At 38.3% G+C, this 15,914-nt stretch overlaps 1 pseudogene; it reads right to left on the minus strand.

Moving 5' to 3' along the window:
* Positions 1-3,481: 3,481 nt before the first annotated feature.
* Positions 3,482-3,735, minus strand: LOC109388078 (TP53-regulated inhibitor of apoptosis 1 pseudogene; annotated as a pseudogene).
* Positions 3,736-15,914: the final 12,179 nt, after the last annotated feature.

The following is a 15,914-nucleotide window of genomic DNA, read 5'->3' on the forward strand; positions in this document are numbered from 1 at the left end:
CACACAGTGTGGTGAAAGTGCTCATTGTTTTCATGGGCGAGGGTAGATCTGTCTAAAACAAAGCAGTTACAGCAACACTATGATTTTTTTTTTAATTTAGAGGGTTCACAATTTACATGAAAATCTCTAGCTTTCAACTGCAAGAGCTAGATCTTTTTTTAAATGATTTTTTTAATTTTTCAATTATCGCACATTACATGTAGTTTGTATTACATGAATACAATGTAATACATGTAGTACAAAATAGTGATTAGACATTTATATAACTTACAAGGTGGTCCCTCCGATAAATCTAGTACACGTCTGACACTATACATATTTATTACATTATTGACTGTATTCCCTATACTGTACTTTACATCCTCATGACTATTTTGTAACTACCAATCTGAATTTATTAATCCCTTCCCCTTTTTCTCAGAAATCTCAAAAATGAGCATTGAAATACCAATTGATCAAGCACCGAGTACTAGACAGTGGAGTTTAAACTGTTAACACAGAGTAAGGAGATGCAGGGTAGAAAAAAGGGCAGGGATTGGAAGAAAGCCTATCCTAAGGCTGGAGAAAGAAGCTTGGGAAAGGCAAGAAAGGGCCAGAGAGTTGACATGCTTCTGCCTTTGGCGGGGAGGGAAGATGCAGAACCAGGGAGGCTGAGAATTTCAGAGTGTGGGTGGATTGAGCATCGCTTCCTTCCAGAACTCTTGGAGGAGACCTCATTCAGTGAACTGAGCCATCCTGGGTGGGTAGAGTAGAACTGGTAGCAAATTGTGTTTAGGCTGAGAGAGTCTGAGATAGACCCTCACTCTCTACTCTAGCACAAAGTGAAGCCATCCAGAAAATTTCTAGAGTCCTTTTGAGATGGGACGGGGGCAGGGCCTCCAAAAACAACCACTAACAGTCAGCCAGAGCCAGAAAACTACTGAATCAGGGTGGGGAACAAACCAGCCAGAACCAGCCAAAACCAAGATGGCAGTGAGACTCACCTCCAAGTTACCTCCAGCCACATTATATGGTCATTATAACATATTTACATACTAAATGACACACCCCTCCACACCATGACACTTCCAAAATAAACCCATATAAGGACAGAAAGAGTGTGTACTCCAAATTCTCAGAAAAAAATACCCCTTCTGAGAACTAATTAAAAATATTCTTCCCCCTTATTCCCATATTAAAAAGCCTGACTAATAAAAACAACTGCTGTAAGGAGGATCAGGCTGTCTCTTGCTCAGAGGCAGCCTCTACTCTGACTGTGGAGTAGTAAATTGCTTTCACTTTATTATTTGGCTCATGCTTGAATGCTTTTCTACATGAAACCAAAGACCCTCAGAGGAACAAGGAAGGCATCTGAGAATGTAGAAACTCAGCATATGAAAAGTCCTTGAGACTACTTGAGAATGCCGTGTCATGGGGAAAGGGGACCCTTAGCAAAAGCTGCAAGGCTGGGTGACTATGAGTCATCAGTGAACCTCAGAGGGTCAGCAGCACTGATGGAAATACAGCTGAGACAGAAGATAGTGGGAAGACACTGTGACTGTACTAAGCAAACAGATGATGAACAACACCAGCCAGAGATAGTTTCAGAACAGACACAGGGAGACTTCATAGAAAGCCAGCCAGGCACACCCACCTGTCATATGCCGTGAGGTCCCCATACTTCCTTTCTGGACACTGGAAAGGAGAAGGAAGAACACTTACAATGGGACACCATCCCTGGTAGCAGTGTGAACCTTAATTGACTGAATTTTAATCCTGACTTGATTAGTGGCTGAGTAAACTTGAGGTGGCAATATCAAGTGTTTTCTATAGCTGATTGGTGATTGTCGAGTAAATTAGATTCTTTCATGGGAAGCCATTTATATTTCTACATGAGACAGTGTGTACACATGACCCACAACACAAAGGTACACACTAAATGCCATGAAGAAATTGAAGGAAGGAGACAGTGTATTAAATCAGGGGGCAGAGTATTTTTAACAGAACTTTTAATAAGTTTTTAAAACTGTGCCTTAGTGAATTTATGGGATTTTGACAAGTAGAAATGAGGTAGAGGCATTTCAGATGGCAGAAAGAGATTGATCAAAGTCTAGGAAATGGGAAGAGGTGAGAAACGTTCAGGAAAAAAATGATGGTTCAATCTGGGTGGAACGTAAGGTCCTCTTTTAAAACACCACACATGCTCTGCCAGGGCCCTGTACTTTGTACCTCAGTAATGGGAAGAGTTGTGTAAATACTACTGCATAAAAAAATATATATATATATATATATATATATATATATATATATATATATATATATATATATATATATTTTTATAAATATATGCAGAGGGTGCCAAAAAAATGTACGCACATTTTAAGAAAGGAAAAAAATGTTAAAATTGTAATACAACGAATGACTCTAGCATTCATTTGATTAACACCATCTTTTGAGTGAATGTCATACTATACACATTGCTACTGTAATTCAATTCAACTTCAAAAAGTAATACGTAGATAATATTTCTTAAAATGTGTGCATTTTTTGGCACCCCTGGTGTGTGTGTGTGTGTGTGTGTGTGTGTGTGTGTGTGTGTGTGTGTATTTAAGTATACAAACTAAATGTTACAATTTACTCCATCTTCATAATTACAGACATTACAGGGCAGGGTAGATAAACAAGGCCAATAAAGTAAACCCTTTTCTCTCCCATCCATTTAACCAGATATGGCATTTTGATGATATACAGGTTGACTTAAGTCATTAACCTGGATTGAAAGGTGGCCACAGCAAGTTTTTGCAATTTAGGATCTCCCCCCATAGCATCTTCCAAGGATCTTAATTACTGAACTACATTATGAGCTCTGAAATGGGGTTCACTCTAACATTCTTGAAGCTTTCATGTCTTGATCTGACACCTCTTGTTAAGGCAAGAAACTGTCTGTTAAAAGCTTCTTTTGGGCTAACCCAGTCTACCAGCAATCTTAACAGTTAAGTTACTACATAAAAATTAAACTGTGTTCCCAAGAACTGACCGAAACTGTTCTGCTGGGATCCCTTTTCAGAGCATTGGCTCCCTGGGAGAACAGAGACATTCTAGCCAAATACTTCCATGAACAATGACCCCAGTACAGTGTACATAATATCCTTTGCAGCATAAATCAAGAAGTCAGGCAGCCCTGATCATCCTGACAAATTTATCAGTACTATATTTAAAGCTGATTCCAGATGAAGTACTGCAACCATAATCCCAAGAAATTCAGTATTAGCACACTGAGTTCCTGAAAGATGCCAGAGCAGTGAGAAATCACCCCAAAGCAAAGAGTGATGGTTCATCATCTTTTACAAGTGAGAGGAAAACATCAAGGAGGAGGAAATAAAACAACTTCCTCCTAAACTCTTCATTAAATTGATGGTTATCTTCATAGCCTTAATTGATAAAAGCCAGAGTGCTCAATTTCCTGATTTGAGGAGTCCCATTTTCAAGGTGACTGTCAAGGTCAAGAAGAGCTGTCAGACTTTTCTCTGCCATGGCCCATGAACTCCAGTCCTCCAATGGGGATCTCCGTCTCCTTTACTGCTTTCTGTACACACTGCCTGTAGTGCTTGAAGAGGTTAGTGCATGAGTCCCCAGAGATGTCCCCCTTGATGAACTTCCTGGCAGACCAGCGACTGAAGCACTGGTCATACTCAGCTTCATGTCTGTGCATCCCTCCCCTTTGCTGTTCATGGTGGCAGCAGTGACAGCGCACTCTGATGTCTCAAATATGTTCTGAGCTGAGTGATGCCTGGAAACTTGCTCATTCCTTAGAAGCCCTGTTGACTCTGTCTGCTTCCTGTCCATCCTGCAAATGTAGTAAACAGACTTGCCACCAAATTATGCCTATACTGGGGAATAATATTCTCTTGCTCTGTGTTCAGGCTCAGCTCACAGAGAATGAAACTTCCATCAATATTTTGTACTTTGATCAGATGGTAGGATAGTTTTCACCATTCTGCCTACCCCTATCCCTTAGATGAAGGTCTGGCTAATACAAGGAAGATGGTGGTTCAGTGGGTGTGAGGTGGGGTCTAGGCATTTCTATTTTGACAGATCTCCAAAGGTGATCCACATAGGCAATCTTGACCTTCTTTTTCCCCATTATTTTCCTTGTCTCCATTTCTTCACATCAGTTCAGAACACTACCTGGTATGTATGTTTTGTCAATAAATATTTGTTGGGTGAATGAATGAACTGTCAAAAAGACCCATCCATTTTTCAAACTTTAGCCTACAATGGAATCACCTGGAAGCTTGTTAAAATACAGATTGCTGGGTTCCACCTAAAGAGTTTCTGATTCAGTAGGTCTGGGGTAGGGGCTGAGAATCTGCATTTCTAACAACCACCCAGATGATGCCAAAGCTGTTGGTAAGGGAAGAGTGTACACTTTGAGAACTACTGGGTTAGATAAATACGGAAATTCCCTGAATACTTTGACTGTAACCCCAAACTGATTGATACCTTTGAATGTTTGTCTACCATTTTTCTGGAAACTTTTGGAAAAAGCTGTTTCCCTATGTGGGGTGTTTTTGTTTGTTTGGTTGGTTGTTGTTGTTTTACATAACATATATGAGCAACTTAACAGCATAAATTATAGGCATTAAAATTTGTTTCTGGAAAATAAGGAATTTTTATTCAGAATTCTAGAACCAGAGACTTCTGAATAAAATGTGAATTACCATTTTCCACTCAAGGGTTAACATTTTAATGATGCAATAAGATAAAAAAGCCAAAGGACTTCTATTATTTTCCCTGAAAGTGGCCTCCTTTAACATCACATCAAAGCAAAAATCAGGCCACCCTTTCCGGAGTGATTGAAAATTGGATAAAGGGGAGTCCATTATCTGGAGGAAAATCCATTTTGAGAATCTGAGCCTGCCCTGTTACCTCTTTAGTCCTACAGGGAAAACAACAAAATAACACTGTTTTCACATTATATCAAGTATACAAGGGACCAGTTTTTTGCCTTGTTTCCCAGACACTGTATAAAGACCAGAACTGCTTAATTAAGAATACCTTCTGTAAAAAATGTGAGGTTTTTTACTTTTAAACATTAATGTTTAATACTCACGTTGGAACATAACTTTCCTTGGAAAGATTATTCTTGAACTTTCCTAATCCATATTTCTAATTCTATTAGTTCCCTATACAAAGAAACACATATTTTGTTGGATCACCATTAAAAAAAAAAAAGGTTTACTTTATAATAGTGCATATTCTGTTAACCATATGGACTCCTACCACTTAGAAATTTAAATGGTTAAATGCCCTTGTTTCTGCAAGCTCCCTAAGAGCCATTAATTGCAATTATACCTAATTGAATATATAATGGAATTCAGGTAAATAATATTTGAGCAACAAATGCATGCCTTTTCCTCTTTTAGAGCTACACTGCACATGAAATTGTCAATTAAATATCTGACACTGCTCTGAACTATACAGCTCTGAAATACACAGGTCCTCAAATTTATCCACAATCCTGATTTTGATATAGTCCTACAATGGACAGAAATGATGCTCATAAGGGCAGAAAATATCATTTAGTCTGCAAAAGTGTTCATTGGTATGGCCTTTTTATTAAAAATGTAACTTATTCAGTGACTGATGCTTAAGGTTGATATAACTTCTTCCAGACTTGAGGCTTCGGCCTCTGAGTTATTTTTCTTGCTGTTTTTTATAAGACATGAAAAATTAATTACTCCTATATGTAACTATTATTATTTGCAATTGCAAATTATATTTTGCATACTGATTGCTTCCTGCTACCCCAGTGTTCTATGAGTGTATGTAATTCTACATTATACTTTAATTACACATTAGAGAATTTTCCATTTATCTACCAATGTGTTATTTTACAAATATGCAGGCAGGCAAGATATCAAAGACTTTCATAGCAACAGTAAAAACAGAGCTTGATTAAAATCACTTTTAGGAAAGGGAAACTAACCCTTTTTTCACATAATTCGGTAGAACTTCATAATTTGGTCTCCTGAGTGAATGGAGGCTAGCTAGCAGTGGTGGTAGAGGTCAAGAGAGGGAATGGATAGAGAGCTCACGCTTGAAAACGGAGAACATCAGGACAGATGAATGTCAAATAGACAAGGAAGATGTGGGCAAGTGAGCACCAGGAGCAAGAATGGCAAAATGGGGTTGTAAGTTTGGAAAGTAAGACAGGATAGGATGAGTGGCAGGGCCAGGGAAGTAAGGGTGCCAGGTAAGCATTTTGAGGGGGCATGGCAAACTTAGGCAGGGGTGAAATTGGCAAATCTATAAAGAAAGCAAGCAAATAAAAGTGAGAGTCAGGGATTGGCAGCCAAGGCTGTGACTGTAAAACTAATGGAGTTGCAAGAAAGTGAAGATGGAAGCAAAACAGACAATCCATTTTGACTATCGTAATGAGCACTAATGAATGGCTTTGGCTGAAAACCTCCCATGACAGCACACAGCAGCCTCCAGAGCAGCTTGAAGAAACTGCCACGATGCAGATCAGCAGTTAACTGAATACATAGCTTAAGGGTATTTTTAGTCACTTGTTTTCCATTGTATGGATGAATGGTCTAAGGTGTGAATCTGAATTCACTAATACCTGATCAGAATGCAAAAAAAATTTTTTTTAATTAAAAAAACCGCTATGAACTATATTTCTGTCTAGCAGTAACCCTCCTTAGAGGGTTAAAATTAATATTTTAGGAGATCCCATAAATAAGTGTTTAGAACCGTCTCTGCATAAAATTTTGAATAAATGAGGTAAACAACCAGGCTAGATGTAGAGAAACCAACCAGCTGCCTTCTAAGTCATATCCATCTGTTGTCTTCAGAAATGAATGAATGTTGAATTCAACCTTTAAGTGAGTGGCCCTCACCCAGGCAGCATATTAGCACTATATAGGAAAATTATGATTTAAATTACAATTTGTCTAGAGTAGAGCATGAGCATCAATATTTCTTAGAACTGCCCAGGTGACCGTAAGAGTTGAGAACTCCTGCTACACAGAAGAGACCTCAATGAGTAAAACAACTCTTAAGTACCACAATATTAAAGTATGCTCTAGGATATAGCTAGGATTTCTCAGAACCTCATGCAAACTTTGTTTTTACTTCTTCATATAAAGGAAGGCATATGGTGACCGACCACTATCAATAACATAGTGACCCTCCTGCAGTCACTATGACACTTTTTCTTTTAAGAAAAAGACACATGAAAACTTGTTGCTTAATCATACTTTATGAATATAACTGATAAGTTTAAATTTCTTTGTGGGCTAGTATTAATGGCTGCTGTTCCTCTTCTGTTCATTATGAGTTGTACAGCCTATTTTATCCTTTCAGTTTCTGAGTATGTATCCAATGCTTTGAAGTAACAGAAAGGGGGGAAATGTCTGTACTTCTAATAGAGATCTAAAGCACTGGGATGTTTTAGCCAAGGCAATTGTTAAGAAGTAGAGAAATGGTTTCATACCCAAGAGAAATAGATAACACATCAAAAGAATGCGTTCTAAAAAGTAATATTGGGAAGTGGAGATAAACACAGTTTCTTGCAGGCTCAAGAAAGTCATTTTGATAGAGCAGTAGTGTCTAATGAAAATTTAGAAATAATTTGTTTATAATAAACCATATAAGCTTATAACTATGGCTAGAAACTCAACTAACTTTGAGATTATGTGTGTATTAACTGGTTGATGAACATTAGCCATGACTTATAAATTTAAATAGAAATAATAATCCTGTCAAATGTAAGATAAAAATGAATCAAGTCCTGTAAAACACTATAGGCTATATGAGGAGAGTAGTAGCATAATGTTAGCATGATATTATTCATTTTCACTTCTGAATTACATTGTCTCTGTGTCCCAAGGTCATATACCAAAGGGACATAGCATTCAAACTTTTCTAAAGTATAAAACCATCCTTCTAATAAAGAATCTCCTAAGAAAACACAATGAGTAAAAGCCTTCCCTGATTGAAACAAAGCTCTGGGCCCAGAGCTCCATACTCAGCTTACTCTTGGCCCTTTTGAGCCCTAGCCCACTGACCTAAAACCAGACTTTTACCCCCATCTCTCCTCATAAATTGAATTCTTTCCTGTTAGGTTCTTTGGTTTGATAAAGTAAACCTCCACCAAATCCCGTTAGAATCCTACAGAAGAAACAATTTAGATTTAATCTGGGACTCCTGCTAACCAAGATATTAAAAACAATATTAATTATTATTGGGCAACAAGATTGGGATACTATTTAATTAGAAAAGTGCTGAACAGCAGGCAGTAGAAATCTAATTTCAAGTAACTCAATAAGAAACGCCCTACTGTAATTTGTATGAACTCAGTTTAAAAGGACTTGAGTGCTGAAAACAAAGGAGATAAAAAAGGAAAGGGAATAACCAAGTGCCAGACAGTGTTCTGGCCTGTTATATATACCAACTGAGTTAATCCTCACTCCAAGAACAGCTGTTATCTACTTTATACAAATGAGGAAACTTATGTTTAATGAAGGGTGATGGTGCTTAGACTGATGCTTGCCCAAGTTCCCACAACTGGAAAGTGACAGAGTTGGAAGCTGAATCCAGGAATATCTGACTCCCAAAGTCCATGCCTTTCTCCTCCACTCTACTGGCAAACAGGGTGCCTCCTGAGAATCATATTTTGGAATCTATTTTGAACTGAAACCTTGTGGAATTCAAATACAAACATATGGTATATCTACAATAAAGAAAAATTATCAAATTATTAAATAAATATTTCTCATCAATCACTCTGCATCCTGGTATTCATATCCTGAAAACATTTCATTTGATATTAAAGTAAATAATAAAAGAGAAAATCCAGTGGGAATCCAAATCTGGATATTTGGTGAAATTATAAAATACCCTTCATGAACCCCAAAAATCAGAATGAGCTTCACATTTCACCAATAAAATCAGCCTGGTGAGGTATTACTATAATAATATGTCATCAATCATAGTGCTTCTACACAAGCACATTTTTGGAAGACTAGTTATAAAATAGCCTTGCATAAGAAACCCTTAATAAACCCCTTCTATAGTATTTCTTGGATTAATCAAATCTGAGATATAGTGGCCAAGGAAAAGCCCTAGCCAGTGATATTATATATCTAATGATCTAAGAAATTCAGAGAAGCTCGCAGTATAATTTAAGGACACAGTCTGCAGGAAACAGAAAGCCCCAATATGTAATATCTGAAGTTCATTGAGAAATATCAATCTTTGTTCAAAATTGGAGTTTAAAGTTTCAGCTGCCTATTAGATATCCAAGTAGAGATATTTAGGAAGTTATTTATAGGATCCTGGAGTGAGAATAAGATGTTTGAGCTGGACCAATAAATTTATAAATCACACAGTAGATAGTATTTAAATCCTTGGATGAGGCAGAAATAATGAGGATAGCCTTACATCATTATAATCTTTGTAGGCTGGGAAGAGGAGGAGGATCTGGAAAACAAACAGATGAGTGGTGAGTAAGGCAGAAAAAGCCGAGAGGTACTCCCCAAAGCCAAGTGAAAAAAAATATTTCAAGAGAGGAGTAAATACTACCAAGAACTCAACTGAGATGACTCTTTCCTATTTCTCAAACTTGTTCCTTCCCAAGTTTTCATTGTCTCAGTTAATGGCATCAACATTTACTCAAATAGACCAAAAAACTTGGAATTATTCTTAACTTCGATCTTTCTCACACCTGCCACATGCAATCCACAGCAAATACTATTGACTTTAACTTCACAATGCATGCTAAGTTTCGTCACTTATCGTAACCTCCACTTGCACCATTCTAGTTCAAGCCATAACCATCTCTCCCCTGAACCACTGCAGTAGTCTCTAAGATAATCATGCTACTTTGTCTCTTGCTCCGATGGCTTACATTCATCACACATCAGCCAGAATGATCATTTTAATCTACAAAATAGAGCCGGAAGCCTATAGAATGGAGGAGCTGTTGTTAAAAGAAACAAAGGAATCAAATGTCTCTTACTCCTTATAGTTCCTCATGGTAGTAAGGACAAGACAAGAAGTGGACCTGGTCTGTTGGTACATAGGGTCCAAGGTGGGACGTAGGCCAGGCTGCCTTTACACTGTGATAACAAATTGCTCAATAGAAAACCTGAAGTTGTATCCTGAAAGAAGTGATAAGGTTAAAGCAGAACACAAAAGCAACAAATAAGAAACCAACTGAGGGGCAAGAGACGAGACTAAAGTGTAGAACAAAGTATGAGGGGCAACAGTGGAAAACAGGCCACATGATCAGTTGACCAGATATGTCCTGCACTGCCCAAAGCTTCTTCTCTAGTAGTTATTCCCAGTCATGGCCCCTGATAAAGGACCAGCCCTAGGCAGCCATACTTATTTCATGTGATTCTCCCAAGCAAGATGGTTGTTCTAGAGACCATAATGGTACAGGTGGGTGGGAGGCAATCACATTCTTCTAGGAATTTGCATTGGGATGCTGAGAGCTTCAGACTGTTGCAAGATAAAGAGAAGGGAAACCTACTGAGTGATAAAGTACTAGAGACTCCATGAAGTGATTGCTGAGCTCCCCAGTCCCTGCTCTTCCTAAGGACTAGCTGTTCATCATTTTCAGGACTTTCCATGAGATTCCTCTGTAGCCTTAACAATCACACTTTTTAAAATTGAGATAGTTCTAGGGGTGTCTTAGTCCATTTGGGCTGCTCTGATAAAATACCACAGACTGGGTGGCTTATAAAAAACAGAAATTTACTTCTCACAATTTGGAAAGTTGAAAGCCTGAGATCAAGGTGGCAGTAAGGTTGGGTGAGGCCCCTCTTCCAGGCTGAAGTTTTCTCTCTATGCTCTTGCATTAGTGGAAGAGGTTAGGGACCTCTGTGGGGTCTCTTTCATAAGAGCACTAATCCTATTAATGAAGGCTCCACCATCATGGCCTAATCATATCCCAAAGGCCCCACTTCCTAATGCCATCACATTGGGCATTAAGAATTTGATATACGAATTTGGTGGGAAGGAGGGGACACAAACATTCAGGCCATAGCAGGGGGTTTCTTCTCTTTGCAAGTAAAATACCTATGACTGAGGTAGATGGGGTGGGGCATTACAGAGATGAATTCTAAGGCCTGAGGATGTTTTCCATGTTCCTAGCATTCACTGACATGGAAGACCAGGTAGGGAGACATAATTTACTCTCTTTCCTCTTTTACACCAAGGGAGGTAACATGATGTTGCAGGAACCCCCTGCTTTGGAATTCCTCTCACCTTTGGGCTAAGCAGGGCAAGAGTGAGGCCTTGGTTGACTCTACTCTAGGTTGTTTAGGCTGGTTCTACTCCTGCCTTTAGATGTAAGAGGCTAAAGGGAAAGCCTTTAGATATAGAGGTGCCAAAAAAAATGGATACACATTTTTAAAACACATTTTAAGAAAGGAAAAAACAATTAAAATTGTAATACTCAATATATACCGATAACAAAAGATGAGTACAAGTCATGGGTATAATTTTTTTGGGCACCGCCAGTATATGAGTCATCTAGTCTCCCTGAAATAGGAGACCCAGAAGGAATCTATACAAAAGATTTGCCTGGAGGGCTTAAACCTGGGAATCTCTACAGTGATGTGTTACTTCCACATCAAATCACAAAATGTGTTCACATGAGGCAGGTACACCTTGTCTCAATATTCAAGGCCAAGAGCATCTGAACATAAGGAGCAAGAAAAAAGATTTGGCAAATTGAGGTCATTTGAAACATATTTTTTAAATAATAAGATAAGTTAATGTAGGAATTCTCAAAGAAAAGATTAGAATATCCTACACTCCATTTAATAACTTGAAACATTTAGCAAAAATAAGTCAAACGGCAAGATACAAACTGAAGGGCTTTTAGGACAGCATAGTGATAAAGGGCAGGGAGCTGCCAGCCCCAAAAGAGAGCTTCCTGTATACACCGAAGAAGGGGCAAGAAAACACAAGGTCAGCCTGCATAAGCCAAGGAAAGACCACAGGCGCACAGAGAAATTAAAGAAGCACCCGGCTTTTATTTTGATCTGGCTTCAGCATTACAAGACATAATCACTTCCTTGCTGGAGGATAACATAGGGATTTTGAAGATGAAATCTAGAGTTTTTAAAAAGCCATTTGACATTGAAATGCCAGGAGGTTTGTTCAAGTGGATATGAATTTGAGTAAGTGTATTAGTTTTCTATTGCTGCAAAGACTGCAAGTGTAGTTGCTTTAAAACAACATAAATTTATGATCTTATAGTTCTATAGGTCAGAAGGTACAGGTCTCATCAAGTGAAATAAGGTGTCGGCTTGGCATATTCCTTTCTAAAGGTTTTTAGGAGAGAATCTCTTTTGCTGCCTCTTCCAGCTTCTAGAGGCTGTAAGCATACCTTGGCTTATAGCCCCTTCCTTCATCTTCAAAGCCAGCAACATCCCACCTCTCTGACCCTTCTTCTGTGATCATATATTTAGGAAAGAGTTGCTGATCTTAAGGACTCAAGTGATTATACTGGGCATACTCGGATAGTCTGAAATAATCTCCCTATCTCTAGATCCTTAACCTTAATCACATCTGCAAGAGTCCCTTTTTTTTCCATGTAAACTAACATAGTCACAGGTTCCAAGCATTAGGCATGGACATCTTTGTGGTGCCCTTATTCTGCCTACCACTGTAAAGACAACTGGATCTTCTTCAGAATGAATTAAGCTCACATCTGTCTTCAAGTCTTCGAGATGTCATTTGATGCCCAAGCCTTCTTCTCCCCAAATTGACGAGGCATCTCCCTTCCCCTGTGTAATTCATAAATTCCGATGACCTTCATGCTGAGCTCTTTAATTTACTGTAGAGATGGTGCCTCCTCCCTTCCACCAAATAAAACTTCACTCAGTACATAACTTGATATATTTGCTGTTCCTTGTACTCAATTAAAATATTGTAACTTAACTTGGTTTTTGTCCTTTAATTATCATTACATACAACGGCTACATCAGACACTCTCCCAAAGGCAAGTACCGTATATTTAACTCTCTTGAGATGACTTCCACACATTGCCATGAAGATAACAGGTTTTACTGATGCTTTTATCATTTAACAAGCGCATGGCAAAACAAGTATGTATTTTATAGACAGAAAACAACAGATAAATGGCTATTTTAAGTTAAGCTACCAAAACACACCAAATTAGGTGAGGCTGGAGAAAAGAACTTTCCAAAGCATGTCACTGAAAATTTCCTTCAGAAAACTTTCTTGGCATGTTTAAAAGACAATTTTCTGCACACATGCTTTTTCAGAAACGCATTTGTTACTTAAAATGAGGTGTCCCACTGATGACCTCCCTTAGTCCTCCCCCAAGATAGGCGGATCATAGATGCCATAGGAGATTAGAGCTGGAAGGAAACTTCAAAATCTAGTTTCTCCATTTCATAGATGAGAATACTGAGGCTCAGTAAGGCAAAAAGAATGAAAGCATGAGAATCACATTGGTTTTATGGATGAAAAGAGAGGCTCGTGAACATTATTCAGAATCAGGACCAAACGTCAAAGCGTCTCACACACTCAGGCTTTCAACTGACAACACTCTTGTTCATAGCTTAACCTTGAGAATGGCTAACGGCCACAAGGCAGTGGAGCGAAAGGCCAGAGGAGAAAATGGTGTCACTCAACACTGATGGAGCGAGTGCACTGACAGTAATAGGAACCTGCACATGGTCCCTTGAGGAATGATAGTTCAGCATGGTTTCCCTCAAAGAGTCTAAGTTTTAGTTAAACATTTTCAGCCACAGCTTGCTTGAGTTTTAATAAATAGGCAATTTGATAATCGTTCTTCTGAGAATTTTATCTCTGGTACTAAAACGAATTTAAATCAGCACGCTGTGTAATTGAACATTTTCACCAGAGTATAAAAACATGCAGTAGCAAAATAGCTAACCTCCCCCACAGCCTTGCCCACTCTTACCTCTTCCTTGTCTCTCTTCTCAGGCACACGTGGCACCGGCGAAGATGCTGGGCAGTGTTTTCAGTCATGATTCCTTTATGCCATGTATTTTCCATCTCTGAAATCTCTGTTCTCACACATTCTCCTGCCTCAGCTCTCCTACAGCTGAAGACAATGGGAAAATGAGAGAAAATATAAGGGCTCATTAGACAAACATAACATTCCATCACATGCAGCGATGAAAGTTTAATTAAATTTTAATTGCAGCGGCCTCCAAGCAAAAGTTTCACACAGAATTGGTTCCTATGTCATCTTTCTCCCACTGCCACGATCACAGGAAAAGTCTCTAGAAAGTTTTTGGGTTTTTTCCAGTTTTATTGAGGTATAAGTATACTTTGTGTTGATTTGATGTGCGTAGACATTGTGAAAAGATTCCTGCCATCAAGTTAATTAACACATCCATTGCCTCATATATTTACCTTTCTTTTTTTTTTTTTTTTGTAAAACGTTTAAGTTTTACTCTCTTAGCAAATTTCGACTATATAATACAGTGTTATAAGCTACTCTCAACCATATCATACATAAGATCCTCCGGATTCGTTCATCTTGTAACTGAACATCTGTACCATTTTAGCAACCTCTTTCTATTTTCCCTACCCCCCAGCATTTGTCAACCACTTTTCTACTGTTTCAATGAGTTTGACTTTAAAAAAAAATTTTAGATTCCACATAAATGTGATTCCATGCAATATTTGTTATTCTCTGTGAAAAAAATTTTCTAGGAAAAAATGCCATTGGAATTTTGATAGGGATTGCATTGCATCTACAGATCACTTTGGATAGTAGACATTCTAACAATATTAATTCTTCCAATCCACAAACACAAAATAGCTTTCCATTTATTTGTGTCTGTAATTTTTCATCAATGTCATAGTTTTCCGTGTTCTTCCACCCCCTTGGTTGAATTTATTCCTAAGTATTTAGATGCACTTGTAAATCAGATTGTCTTCTTAATTTCTCTTATATAGCTTATTGTTAGTATACAAAAAGGCAACTGATTTTTGTATATTGATTTTTATATTCTGCAACTATACTGAATTTGTTTATTAGTTGTAACAGTTTTTTGGTGGAACCTTTAAGCTTTTCTATATATAAGATCATATCCGTTGCTTATCAAGGAGAAGCTAAGAGAAGGAGTTTCTTTCTGATTTCATGGCGCTGTGCTGAGGGTGGGGTTTATGACAACAGTGGGTCTCAGTCTTCCCTGCTTGTTTTGATATAGGCATTTTCTCTTTCTTTCATTGCATAGGAGTTGCTCAGTTTCTGGGTTTCTTCAGAGGTAATTGCTCTGTGTGTAACTGTGGATTCAGTGCGTCTGTGGGAGGAAGGAAGTCAGGGTCCCCCTGTCACCATGTTGGTCAGCCTCCTTCTTCTCCAGAAAGGTTTGGGTTTTTCTTTGCTGGTTTGTTGTTTTTTAGTTCCTGGGTCCTTCTTACAAACAAAGGCTTCAAAAAGCCTGAAAGAATTTCTAGTCAAAATGGGAGAAAGGGCAAAATAAATTCATACAAAGAGCTTACTAATATTACAAAGTGGTTTACTGCCGGGAGCCATCTGCACCTCAGTATCTGACATGGCCAAGCACACTGTAATTGTGACAAATTCTGAAGCTCTGACTGAAAAACAGATACTGCTTTATATCTTAAAGAGTTTAAATTCCCCTTTGGATGTCCCCCAGTAGGACGAAGATCTTACACCCCTTCTAACATATATATCACAATAATTGTATTTTATACACTAAAGGTGATTTTAGTCACACTATTAGTCTCTTAGTAAAGGTCAAAGTACACACCCTGTAAATCTTAAGATCCTGCTTAGACAATAGTTTTTAGAATAAATGTTGGGTGGTCATAGTAACCATCCTTTGGGCGATTATGTAGATGCTCAGGCCTTGATAGCAGTCATTGTAGGTGGAGGGATTTGG

This window comes from Hipposideros armiger, unplaced genomic scaffold (genome assembly GCF_001890085.2).
Source record: "Hipposideros armiger isolate ML-2016 unplaced genomic scaffold, ASM189008v1 scaffold_180, whole genome shotgun sequence".
Lineage (NCBI taxonomy): Eukaryota > Metazoa > Chordata > Mammalia > Chiroptera > Hipposideridae > Hipposideros > Hipposideros armiger.